Source organism: Eptesicus fuscus, chromosome 10 (assembly GCF_027574615.1).
Source record: "Eptesicus fuscus isolate TK198812 chromosome 10, DD_ASM_mEF_20220401, whole genome shotgun sequence".
NCBI classification, from domain to species: Eukaryota; Metazoa; Chordata; class Mammalia; order Chiroptera; family Vespertilionidae; genus Eptesicus; species Eptesicus fuscus.
In genome coordinates, this window is record NC_072482.1 from 51,901,848 (window position 1) to 51,916,085 (window position 14,238).

A 14,238-nucleotide genomic window follows, 5' to 3' on the forward strand; every position below is an offset into this window, starting at 1 on the left:
TTATTGCTGTTATTTGAAGCATTTCCAACCCAACTATTCCTCTTCCTAGAGAAGAAAGCCTATGAACATGTACAAATAAACGAGCTACCTCTAAAAGAACCCAATTAAGGAAGAGAGAATGATTTCATTTCTCATTTCTTGGTAGAGAAGATCAGGTCTTAAGCAGAGTAGTAGGCCAGCATCAGTGGTATGGGTAGCTGCCTGAGCGTTGTATTTGAAAATAGTGGTCTTCAATAAACAATAGTGAGAATGCTGCAAATTGAACTTGCCTGATTTGTGACTAAGGTGTTGGGGACTGATCCTTAGGGACTCTTAAATAATTGAGAACTGAGATGGGAGGTATATTAAAGCTGTGATAACTGAGGTTGCAGATTGGTGTTAACTAATTTGTAACCCTGTGCTGATGAGGCCTTGGAATATTTGAGTTACACACTAATTTGACCACTATTTTGACAAATGTCAATTGCAGTTTCAGATTATGGCTAGGCTAGATATTAACCAAGCTGTATAAATCAGGCAAGATTTATTTATCTACAGAAGTGCTTCCCAACTATCTTTACATCCTAGAATGCATAGAAGATGATGTATTTGTTTGTATTTACCCAGGGGTAAAATGAAGGAGTTTTGGAAAGGAACCTATAAGAGGCTTGGCAAAAAAATTTTTTTAATGTTATATAATTAAGGATAAATAAATACAAAATATTAGAGAGCATAAAAATTGAATATATGTAAAACTTTCAAATAAATCATTTATAAAAAAATTTAATAAACTTGACTAGCTTTAGTGAACACAATTTCTGTTTAAGACATTTAATGTGAATTTCTTCAATACTTGACATTTTTGTAGCATAGATAAGAAACTTTGTTTTAAAACTCTTATTTTTACAACAAACCCAAATTTTTAACAACTAAAGTAAATATTTAAAGGACCCTATAGCTCTTCTTTTTCTTTCAATGTCAGATATAAAGTTAAATTTTTTTGTGGTCAATTCAAATGCATTTCAATTCCAATTGTGCTTTTTTATATTAAAAATTTCAAAACAATAATTAAGTTCTAATTGCAGAATGTACATGCATTATTACTTTGTAGTCAGCTTGAATGTCCCTAGATGGGCACAAACAGATGGAAGTATTGGAATATGGGAAGACAAAGATTAGGAGACAGGCTTGGAGCTACACTGGTCATGACTTCCCCCACTTCTCTGAAAATTGAACACATCTCTGGGCTTTCTTCACTTCTTCTTTTTTTTTTTTTAATTTATTAGGCAAATTACAGAGGTAGAAGAAGTAATTTAATTTTTATAAGAAATGGGCTTAACAAACAAGTTATGGCTGTAAAGGAAGAGCTCTTGGAGTTTAGGAGTGAGGAAGCTAATGGTATAGTGCCTGGGGCTGGGAGGGGAAAGGCAAAGGCAGAGGTGTGCTCCCTGGAGGGAGAGCTCCTTTCTTCACTTACTGAGTGTGAACTCTTCTATCAGTTCCATAGGCCTGTTGAGCAACATGAGTGGTGATGTGGCTACCCCAGAATGCTAAGGCAGACATGCAGGTAATAAATCACTTCTCTGGGGAAGCTCATGATGCTATGAGGAGCAGTAGGTATAGCATGCTGTCACATCTTGTGTTCTCCATCTGTGGGTAGAGAATGAGCCTGATCCTAACTTCTGTCTAGAAAATTCTGGAAAATGCTTATTGAGATCAAAGCTATCTGATGGGGAACTCCAGCCCCAAGACCTAAGTGGATTAATATTTCCACATCCTATATAATGGAAGTGTAGTATGCAAATTGTCCCCTCGACTGGGAGTTCTTCCGGGAGTTCGACCAGGGGGCGGGGCAGGGCAGGCCAGGGGAAGGGAGGGAGGCCCTGGGAGAGAGGCCCTGGCGGTGGCAGGAGGCCAGGTGAAGGGAGGGAGTACCTGGTCGGCCATCACCAGCCGCGAGGGACCCTACCCGTGCATGGAGGACCTCTAGTCTCTATATATAAAAGCCTAAGTGACCAGAATGACCAGTCGACTGGTCGCTATGATGCACACTGACCACCAGGGTGTAGACGCTCAATGCAGGAGCTGCCCCACAGTGGGAAGTGTGCTCCCACAGAGGGAATGCCACTCAGCTGACCGACCTGTCCTGTAAGCCTACCAGCCCTGTGGCAGCCACTCCCTTAGTAGTCCTGCAGGTTCAATCTCCTGAGAATGGGCCAAGCACCGATGGACTGGCGCTGCCTGCGTGATCCCAACAGTGCCACAGGCCTCCTGGAAGTCAGCCTCTGGCACTGAGGCCGCTTCCCCTCCCTAGATGCTCTGCAAGGAAGAAACGATATAAAAGCGTCTGCCAGGTGGCTCCCAACAACCGGCGCGAACGTCAGTGGGACGGATCCAGATCCCACCACCCACCCAGAGGGCCGATGGCATTCTGGCCAGCCCCCCCCCCCCCCCCCCCAAGACGGGTGCCAGACTCTGGGCTCATGGCTGGCAAGAGCCCCTGTGTCAGCATGAGCCTCTCCCTATCAGAACTGACTGGGCACGAGCCCACGGCAGGCACAGTGTAGCTGGGATGAGCGGGAGTAGCAGGCAGGAACAGCAGGTGGCATTGGACTGCTGATTTCGGCCCAATCCCCGCAGGCCATGCCGAGGGACCCCACCTGTGCATGAATTCCTGCACCGGGCCTTTAGTAAACCTATAAAACCACTGGATGCACACCAATGTGTCATAGTTCACCAGGTGGACATCTCTGACATAGTCCTATAGAGGAGAGTAACACAGCAGTAATATCAGCAATAACCTCCGGTGACAGTTTGAGGTGTTTGTGTCTCCCCTCAAAAATCTCACATAATGGTAGATAATAGGTCTAGGTTAATAAGGATCAATTCATGACTTCTGGAAGCACAAATGCTTCCCTTATGACAAATCCTTAATTATAAGAAGTTAGAATTCTCTGTGATGCAACTTTGCTGAGATATGTGCTGGATATTTTTACGTCTGGGCACAGGTACATCATTAATCTCAGAACTAAGAGCATATAACATGCCGTGCACACTGTACTTGGCCCTGAATAAACTTTTTGTTCATCATTCTCAGGTTCCTAATAGGATTCAGATTGGGCCAAAAACATTTTTTTCTGTGGAATTTGAGTAAGTGGCAGTTACCAAGGTTTCTGGAACTCGTTTTAATCTGTCCTGAGACCAGCCGTAAGGGCAATTTTGAAGCATATAATCTGTGCAATTTCTGGAAAATTTAAAAATATAACTGGCTAATGTAAAAGTTAATTGTGGGCAGTAAATGATAGAATTTTCTAGGCTCTGAAATTGAAAATATTTTTACTCTTTTATGGACACAATGAGAAGTGGGAGAAATATTCAATTGTGAAGATTGAGTTATTTTTTTTTCTTAATATTTAGGTACAGATTTAATGTAGTTTTAATTATTAAAATGAAGGCAATTTTAAGAAGAATTTAGAAGCATGAGGTTATGTTAAATATGCATTTGTCTTTCCATGGAAATCCCTACTGACAGGACATTGGGGAACAGTATTCTCTGGGAAGACTTAAAATATGCTTTGTCAAATATCTTATAAATGTTGGTGTCTTGAATCTGAATGCAGCCAGGAGATGCTTCTGACAACTGTAAATTTTAACATCACTGTCTACAAAGTTGTCTTATGCCCTGAAGCCAAGACACATTTTGCTTCCTTGTCCCTCTGAACTTTCTGGGTTAATAAAAACTGTCATTATCACTGTTTCAGCAGCTGACTGCTATAAAAAATAGTGTTAGCAATGGATTACTTGAAAGGCATAGAGATGTTTCAGAAATCTTAAGAGGAAATGTACTTCCTGGACTACTTCAACCATATAGTCAGTTCATGTGGATCAATCCTAACTGGGCCCTCAGATGGCTGCCAGGCTCTGTGTCTTGGGAAACTTGAGGCCCGTTCTTCTTTGTACAAGTTTCTTATTCATTCTCACTTCAAAGACAGGAGTCATAAGGGAATCACTAAAGAGTGCATGGCATTCTGCAACTACAATGTAGAACTATGTAGTTTCCCGAAGTTGAAGGATCAAAGTGTGGGATCTCTCTAACATCCTTCCCTAACCCTTCTCTCTACCACGAGAGTAGATAGATTCTATAACCTGAGACTAGTCTGGGTCTTTGCTCTTCACTGGAAAGTGGTTTTGATTTTTGACTTTTGAAAGAGGTATATAGTTGAACATTTTGTTAAGTGGTTTGGCTGTCATTGACTTACGTTTCCCATTTTGATAAGCGGGATTTTCCCTTTTATTTGCTCCTTTCCACATATTTGTCCTATACCTTCCAGAATTCTAGACAATTCTTTCTCTGGTTTCTTGAGAGTTTGGCAATGTTTCCTCTATCCAGTTTTCTCTTTTCCAATCCTTCAACCATGTGATCTTTATACATTCTTGGAGGACCACTAGCTAATACAATTAACCAATATATGATAATATATTAATGGAAGATCTGCTTGCTAGAAGGAAGGTATTTACTCATTTGTCTTCTTAATCATCCTTTATACAAGGGAAATTATTCTAATGATGAGAATTTTAAATTTGGAAAAGAGAGAACAATACTATGTTCATATCCATTAGGCCAAACACATTGGATTTCACAGGGGTAATATGTATTCCCTCTAAAGATTTTTAGATAATAAACCTGAATATTAGAAGTAAACCTGCTTTGGTTCTACCCAAGTCATGAACTAAAAATATCTTGGGAATTTTAGGAAGCAAGAGGATTTGTACCTACGAGGTGACTTTTATCTTTAATGCTTTTAGCTCAGAAAATACTGGTTAATATGCCTAAATTATTCCAATTTAATTTTACTGCAATTCTTTGAAAATTGCTATTTCATGTGTACTTTATATGTAACCTTGATTAATCAGAAGACAACTTATTGCTGAATCATGTCATATATATATACTAGAGGTCTGGTGCATGAAATTGCACCAGGCCTGGCTGGTGATCAGGGCCGATCAGGGCCTTTCGGCTGCCGGCCGGGACCTTCCTTCATTCTGTGCTGCCCTCTGGTGGTCAGCACACGTCAGAGAGAATGATCGAACTTCCGGTCTCCCAGTCAAACTCCTGAGGGGACACTTTGCATATTAGCCATATATATATATATATATATATATATATATATATATATATATATACACACACACACACACATACACACACACACACACACACACACACACACACACACACTGAGTGGCCAGATTATTATGATCTCTGAACGCATAATAACCTGGCCACTCTGTGTGTGTGTGTGTATGTGTGTGTGTGTGTGTGTGTATTATTATTATTATTATTATTATTATTATTAGAGGCCCGGTACATGAATTCGTGCATGGGTGGGGTCCGGCCACCCTGGCCAGGGGGAGGGGACATGGGCGGTTGGCCAGCCTGCCTGCTGGTCGAACTCCTGGGTCGAGGGTACAATTTGCATGTTAGCCTTTTATTATATATGATATACACTGAGTGGCCAGATTATTATGCGTTCAGAGATCATAATAATCTGGCCATTTGGCCACTCAGTGTATATATTAGAGGCCCGGTGCATGAAATTTGTGCATGGGTGGGCGGTTCCTCAGCTCGGCCTGCACCCTCTCCAAACTGGGACCCCTCGGGGGATGTCTGACTGCCTCTCACAATTGGGACTGCTGGCTCCTAACTGCTCGCCTGCCCGCCTGCCTGATCGCCCTTAACCCCTCTGCCTGCCTGCCTGATCGCCCCTAACCACCTCTGCCTGCCTGATCGCCCCTAACTGCTGCCCTACTGGCCTGATTGCCCCTAACTGCTCCTCTGCTTGCCTGATCACCCCTAACTGCCTTTGCCTCTCCCCGCACCTGGGACCCAGGATTCCCTCCTTTGGCTGGTTGTAGGCACCCAGGATCTGGGCTTCCCTCCCTCTGGCTGGCCGCAGGCACCCAGGACCCAGACCGGCTTTGCACGGGTCGGCTGCAGCTGCAGGGGACTGTGAGCGGGTGGCTTTTCCCAGGCAGCAGCCATAGGTGCCCGGGACCATGGGGAGGGCAGCTTGCCCCTCTCCCAGGACACAGGCACAGGTGCAGGCGCAGCCACTGGCGCCCAGGACCGCGAGGCATCCGGCTTGTCTCTCTCCCAGGCCACAGGCACAGGCACAGCTGCTGGCACCTGGGACTGTGTGGCGGGCGGCTTGTCCCTCTCCTGGGCCACAGGCACAGGCACAGCCACTGACACCCAGGACTGCGGGGTAGGTGGCTTGTCCCTCTCCTGGGCTTCAGCCTGGCTGGTCCCCATTCCTCTCTCGCGAGCTCATTTGTGCCTGGCTTGTCCCCATTCCTCTCTCCCCAGTGTTGAGTGTCTGAGCTGTTATGGTGTGATGGCGTGAGGGCGTGACAACCATTTGCATATTAGCTCTTTATTATATATATATAATTTCAGAGAGGAAAGGGGAGGGAGAGAGAGATAGAAACATCAATGATGAGAGAGAATCATTGACCAGCTGCCTCCTGGGGATCAAGCCTGCAACCCGGGAGATGTGCCCTGACTGGGAATCAAACCATGACCTCCTGGTTCATATGTTGACGCTCATCCACTGAACCACACCAGCCGGGCTTGTTGCAAATAAAAATACTAATATTTTAATTTTAGCATCCCATTTTGTTTTATTTGTTCAATGATTCTTTCTCTGGGCAGATATAGCAAAGCAAATTTAGATGGGGAAAGCCAATTTATAAGAGACAGTTTCTAACATAAAAGTCTTTGTAATCTAGTTGAGGATATGATACATACATGAAAAATTATAATAGAAAAGGACCATAAAATTTCAATAACTATAGTTTAGATATAAAGGGACCATCAGAATCTTTAATGCATTGTTTGTTTGTTTTTTACCTGGCTTCCTCAAAGTCTTCTCAGAGATTGCTTTCAGAGGTAGAGTTCAGGGAGGGAAGAGATAATGAAACCAACCTGCAGAGCACTACCCGTCTCCTTATACTTTAGCCACGGGAGCTCTACTTTCATCTATTTTAAATACAATTTAGTTTGAACAAAGAATAGCAGGATTAAAAAAGTGTAAGGCTCACTAATTCAATATATTTCCTGTTGTTTTACAGATAAGGTAGATGCCTGCAGCCAAGATAGGTTATAGGACTGCCCTACCCTGACAACTTTGCAGCTAAGGGAAGGATTGAATCAGATTCTATTAATTTTCTAGCATTGCTCTAGTGAATGCCAGAGTTTTATATCAGACATAAAATATTTTATACAAATTCCACTTTATTTTAAAAATGCTTTATATAAATGTGATAGATATTAAAATGTAGAGTACTTTTCTCACATCTAAAAAATTAGCATTTAATTTTTCACTCTCCTGGCTTTTTTTTTTTTAATCACAAATGGGATCTTTTATTAGGATTTTTTATTTGTCACTGTTAAATATCTGTCTTTTAACCAGATTCTTGGACTAGGGGCTCCTATTCATCAGCTCGTTCAACATTGGCACCTGTCTGATCTCCAGTAGCTTTTCCAGAACTGCTACTTTCTTTTTTTTTTTTTTTTTAATTTCTTTATTGATTAAGGTGTCACATATTTGTCCTCATCCCCCCATTCCCATCCCACCCCTCTCCCCACGCATGCCCCAATCCCCTGTTGAACTTAACCGTTGGATAGGCTTATATGCATGCATACAGGTCCTTTGGTTGAACTCTCCCCCTCCCCCCACCCTCCCCCTCCCCTCCCCTATCCTCCCTCTGAGGCCCGATGGTCCGATCGATGCCTCCTTGCTTCTGGTTCTGTTCTTGTTCCTCAGTCTATGTTGTTCATCATTTCCTCTAGATGAACGAGATCAAATGTCACTAGATATATACTAATAAGAACTGAATGTGAGACGAGCAATAATATTTATGCTGACAGGCAAATGAATCAATCTGTAGCGAGCTTCCCCCTGGACCAACAGTTCTTTTGAGACCCAATTTCGATGTCCAGTAGTTCCTTAAGTGTACATGTCAGCACTGACCCCTCAGCTCTGGATGGTGGACAAATGGTGGTAATGGAGGTCCGACTCCCTCTGGTTTGGTCTCGGCCGAACCCAGGGGCACGGCGTCACCTGGACTAAGGGGCACGTGGCCTCACCCATACCCAAGGGGCGCGTGGTCTCACCCGGGCCTGGGACCCAGCCTCACCCGGATGGATCCAGGGGCGCACGGCCTCACCCGGACCCAGGATCTGGCTTCACCCGTACCCAGGGACGCTTGGCCTCTCCCAGACCCAGGGGCACGTGGCCTCACCCGGGCTTAGTTGCACAAGGCCTCACCTGGATCCAGGGACACATGGTCTCTCCCGTACCCAGGGACGCTTGGCCTCTCCCAGACCCAGGGGCATGTGGCCTCACCCGGGCCTAGGTGCACGAGGCCTCATCCGGATCCAGGGACGCATGGTCTCACCCGGACCCAGGAACGCTTGGCCTCTCCCAGACCCAGGGGCACGTGGCCTCACCCGGGCCTAGGTTCACGAGGCCTCACTCGGATCCAGGGACACATGGTCTCACCCAGACACAGGAACGTTTGGCCACTCCCAGACCCAGGGCCACTTGGGCTCACCCGGGCCTAGGTGCACGAGGCCTCATCCGGATCCAGGGACACATGGTCTCACCCGGACCCAGGGACGCTTGGCCTCTCCCAGACCCAGGGCCACTTGGGCTCACCCGGGCCTAGGTGCACGCGGCCTCACCCGGATCCAGGGACGCATGGTCTCACCCGGACCCAGGGACGCTTGGCCTCTCCCAGACCCAGGGCCACTTGGGCTCACCCGGGCCTAGGTGCATGAGGCCTCACCCAGATCCAGGGACGCATGGTCTCACCCGGACCCAGGGACGCTTGGCCTCTCCCAGACCCAGGGCCACTTGGGCTCACCCGGGCCTAGGTGCACGAGGCCTCACCCGGATCCTGGGACACATGGTCTCACCCGGACCCAGGGAAGCTTGGCCTCTCCCCGACCCAGGGCCACTTGGGCTCACCCGGGCCTAGGTGCACGAGGCCTCAGCCGGATCCAGGGACACATGGTCTCACCCGGACCCAGGGACGCTTGGCCTCTCCCCGACCCAGGGCCACTTGGGCTCACCCGGGCCTAGGTGCACGAGGCCTCACCCAGATCCTGGGACACATGGTCTCACCCGGACCCAGGGACACTTGGCCTCTCCCAGACCCAGGGCCACTTGGGCTCACCCGGGCCTAGGTGCACGAGGCCTCATCCGGATCCAGGGACGCATGGTCTCACCCGGACCCAGGGACGCTTGGCCTCTCCCAGACCCAGGGCCACTTGGGCTCACCCGGGCCTAGGTGCACGAGGCCTCATCCGGATCCAGGGACACATGGTCTCACCCGGACCCAGGGACGCTTGGCCTCTCCCAGACCCAGGGCCACTTGGGCTCACCCGGGCCTAGGTGCACAAGGCCTCACCCGGATCCAGGAACACATGGTCTCACCCGGACCCAGGGACGCTTGGCCTCTCCCAGACCCAGGGCCACTTGGGCTCACCCGGGCCTAGGTGCACGAGGCCTCATCCGGATCCAGGGACGCATGGTCTCGCCCGGACCCAGGGACGCTTGGCCTCTCCCCGACCCAGGGCCACTTGGGCTCACCCCGGCCTAGGTGCACGAGGCCTCACCCGGATCCAGGGACACATGGTCTCACCCGGACCCAGGGACGCTTGGCCTCTCCCAGACCCAGGGCCACTTGGGCTCACCCGGGCCTAGGTGCACGCGGCCTCACCCGGATCCAGGGACACATGGTCTCGCCTGGACCCAGGGGTGTGTGGGCTCTCCCAGACCCAGGGGCGCTTGGCCTCGCCCGGGCACGGGATCCAGCGTCATCCGGGTCCAGGGGCACTTGGCCTCACCCGGACCCGGAGTCCGGCCTCACCTGGACCCAGGGGCATGTGGCCTCACCTAGACCCAGGGACGTGAGGCCTCACTTATACCCAGAGGCGTGTGACCACACCCGAGCCCAGAGGCGCGCAACCCCGCCCGCACCCGGGTCTCAGCGGGGCCCCGTCTTCCCGATCCCAATTCCTGCCGGTCAATCCCCCCTCAGCAATTCCCCTGGCCATCCTTCCAGAGCTCCAGTATGGCTGCTGCAGAACTCGTCGGGCGGTGGCTCGGCGAAGCTCCGGTGCACCCGGTGCATGGCGGTGGGCCAGTCTGGCGTCGCTGCGTCGGCCCTTGGGTCTGCATCGGTGGCCGGTCGCCGAGCATGCGCACCTGGCCGCTTCCGGGGTGTTGAGATTCTTGACGGACTCAGAGGTCAGCAAGTGCGGAGTCTCCCACCCCATGTCTCATAGGGGCTCGTCTGTCAGTACTTGGCTGCCAGTGGAGCCGTCCCCTCAGCCGGAGACCGCCGGGGGAACTGCGCCGAGCACGTTCCAGGCCGCTGTTGTATCGCCTGAGCCATAGTTCTTTTGTGTCGCCTGAGCTGCAGTTCTTAAAGTGTGGTCTTTGGGTCACCGGCATCAGCATCATCCCACATACCCCTCTTTTATTCTAGTTGTAGAGCATCTACTCAGCCAGCCCTATGGTGGTCTTGGATGGTGTCTGCTCTGCTCTCTTGTCGTAGTCTCAAAGTTGTTGTGGTAGGCAACAATCAGGCTTCCGCCCTATGCCTCCATCTTGGTCCTCCTTTGTATAGTTAAGTCTTGATTGTTGTTGGTGTCACTGGGGGGGCGCTCTTTGTCTATAAAGGAAGAGTTGCTGTGCAGGAGACACGTTTATGGGCCGGGTCTTGGTGCAGCAAAGCTTTGGCGCTCACTGAATATTCCCGTTCAATGTGTCCCTTATGCACGTGGTTGAAATCTGGTGTCATCTCCCACAGACCACTAGATGCCCTCGTTTGTGGGTCTCCAATGGGGTGTAGATCAGCTACTGCCTTAGGCACTCAGCAAGGATTACAGCAAAAACTGTAGTTTCTTCCTCCTGTCTGAGTGGCCCTGGAGCAGTCCGACTAGAACAGCAGATCATCTGGTCCGCTGCCAGAGGGCAGGCCACCCACATGCATAAGCCGTTGCTTGGGGCGCAGGTGTGCCTGCAAGACTTGCGGGACGGGACTTCAAAACGTGCGGGGCGGGTCCCAGGGCGGGGCGGGGTCTCAGGGCGCCAACAGGCCATGGTGCGGCGAGCCTCGATGGCTGTGAGTCTGGTCCTTCTGCCTTCCATGTATCTAAGTCCCCTCGTTCCGCACTCCAGCGCAGCAAACACTGATTGCTGGGCGCACCTCTGCAAGAGTCCCGCCTCTCTCCGCAGGCATCTGGGTCTCCCGGGGTTCGCCAGAAGATGGGTTTCAGGGTGATGGAGAGCTAATCTCCCTTAGGTTTGGAACAAAAGCCCCTTTCCCCCGCCACCAGCCAGACCCACGCACCTCCACACCTCATCCCCTCCGATTTCGCTGGGTGCGAGGCAACAGAGCAGCCTTTAACCTCCGCCGCCATCTTTTTCAAACTTCTCAATTTGTACTTCTTAATCCCTTCATTTCAGTCAACTCTACTGAAGTCTAGCGCCGCCGGGAGGTGCACGGAAAGGGCGCCCGGGCCTCCGTCCGGTGTGCGGTGCGCACGTCCCGCGGAACCAGGCGCGCGAGGGCCGCGCGGCTGGGACGGGCACTGGGCGGCTGCCGAGCTCCAGGCACCGCCATCGCCGTGTTCCGGACGTCGCCGCCGCGGCGTCCCCCCAATTTATACTTCTTAATCCCTTGAATTCAGTCAACTCTACTGAAGTCTAGTGCCGCCGGGAGGTGCACGGAGAGGGCGCCCGGGCCTCCGTCCGGTGTGCGGGGCGCGCGGCCCGCGGCACCAGGCGCGCGGGGGCTGCGCGGCGGGGACGGGTGCTGGGAGGCCGCCGGGCTCCGGGCGCCGCCGCTGTGGCGGCGTCCCCAGCGTCCCGAGCCGGGCGGCCTGCGGGGGCGGCGGAGTTGTGAAAGTGAGTGAGTTTCCCAGGGTTTCGCCCGGAATGGGGTTCAGTGCAATCGGAGCCGGTGCTCAGCGCACTCCGGAGCCTTTATCTCCTTCCTGCCAGTGAACTCCGGCCAGGTCATCAGCCGCCCCCTCCTCTCCGGTTCCATCCTCCCCGCAGGCGCGTGTGCTCGTGTCTCCGCCCGTTTCTCCATACCTCAGGCTTTTACGGCTTCCCCGACTGTCCCCGTGGCCTTCTCCTTCCCTCCAGCTGTGGGCATTTCAGTCCACCAACTTTCCTGTGGTTCTGGATGATGTCCTTTCTGACCTCTAGTTGTATTTTTGAAATTGTTGTGCCCGGCTGCAGGTTAGGTGTTTAACCTATGCCGCCATCTTGGTTTCTCCCAGAACTGCTACTTTCACAGTGGAGCTCCACCAGTTTTACCAGTTCAAATTTAGGCTTCTTCAGCATTTTGCCTTTTCTAACAAAGACATCATAGAGTGGGTAAATAGATTGGCAGGCTTTTTCTATGTGTTTTCCAGTGCTCTCTGGAATTAGTTTATTGACCACTTCTTTCAAGTCATTTGTCTGCACCTTTTGGGTCATGATTTCTATCATCTTCTTCTGGATTTGGCAAACCTGCTGATGCTGAGCACAAGAGGTCTTCCAAATCTGATTGTTGGGTTTTCTAGCAAAACCAACACAGAATAGATGAAGCAAATAACTATCAGCAGTCTTGAAATCAACATGAACTTCAGTCATGGTCTGCCATTTTTGACCACAGAGCACATTTTGTCATGGGTAAGATCCATGCCATGGAAAGCAGTCAGGCAGTTTTTGCCCTGAACATCCTCAGTAATTAGCTTAAATTGTCTAAATGCAACGTCATTATTCTGCAGGTCAGCAAGGCTCACTTCAAAAATATGACCCTTGAGACCATCAGATGCAATTTTGGTTCCTTGAGTTCTAGTGTTTTCCTGATATTTCTTATATTGAATATAGCTGGTGTGTTCACATCATACCAATCTTTCTTAGAAAATGGATCTATCACTTCACTTTCTTCTTAACTCCCTTTCGGCCGCCTTTTGTAAGGCACATATTCTTGCCCAGCGCCATGATGCTGCTCAGAGAGCCAAAAGGGCGAAGACTCTCCTGGTTTCTTATGTATAAGTGATTTTTATATAGTTGGAATCATGCTGTCCTACATAATAAAATGGTAATATGTAAATTACCATCACTCCGCTACGCCCACGATTGGGCCAGTGGGAGGCACAGGGGGTAGGACTCAGGGTGGCCGGGGTAGCTGATTGGGCCAGCATCTGCTCAGCGTCTGCGCCATGGCTGCGCTGGAGGCTTTCGAAAGGCCTGGTGCACCAGCGGATAGACAGCCAGCTCCCCCGCGATCGAAAGCCAAAATGGGGGAGCTGGCTGTCTGTCTGCTCCAGCACAAGGCCTTTTGAAAGCCTCTGCTGCGCTGGAGGCTTTCGAAAGGCCTGGTTCACCAGCGGACAGCCAGCCAGCTGGTGCACCAGGTGCATGATTAAATCATGCACTGGGCCTCTAGTAGATGTATATTAGCATTTGTTTTTTAATCTATAGGTTATTTTTTTAAGTTGCCATAAGCTTCATAATTATAAATTTTACTTATTGTACGATGTCTTATTGAGTTGATATAGTGTACTTTATGTAATCATTTACATACTAGTCACCTGGTGCACGAAATTTGTGCACATTAAAAGGGAATGAATTAGAGGAAATATTTTAATATTGCTATTTGCCCTTTCTCTATAATAGAAGTGTCAGAGATGAAAGAAAATTAGTAAAATGTATATGAAAATCTTCCTCCTGTCAGAGTCTGGGCCATGCCTCAGGACCCAGAGTCAAGTCCCTGCCCACCCGCACGCACCTCAAAATCGAGTGAGACCCAGACCCAGCCGGCCCCACCCCTGTCAAGCCCCGCTGGGCGGGAGGGGGGGAAGGCGCAACCTCAGGTCCCCTGGCCCAGCGCCAGGTGGAGGGCCCAGCCGCAGGTCCCCCGTCAAGCCCTGCTGGGCGAGGGGCACAGCCTCAGGTCCCCTGACACATCCTCATGTCCCCTGGCCTGGCACTGGGGAGGAGGGCGTGGCCTGAGGTCCCCTGGCCCTGCACCAGGGAGGGGGGCGTGGCCTGAATTCCCCCAGCCTGGGTCAGGGTGGGGAGTACTCCTTGAGGTCCCCTGTCAAGCCCTGCCAGGTGGGGGGCACAGCTTGAGGTCCACTGGCCAGGCACCAGGGCAGGGGGTGTGGCCTGAGTTCCCCTGTCAAGC

The 14,238-nt window shown here is 50.2% G+C and overlaps 1 pseudogene; it reads right to left on the reverse strand.

Moving 5' to 3' along the window:
- Nucleotides 1-7,443: 7,443 nt before the first annotated feature.
- Nucleotides 7,444-13,049, reverse strand: LOC103284576 (40S ribosomal protein S3a-like; annotated as a pseudogene).
- Nucleotides 13,050-14,238: the final 1,189 nt, after the last annotated feature.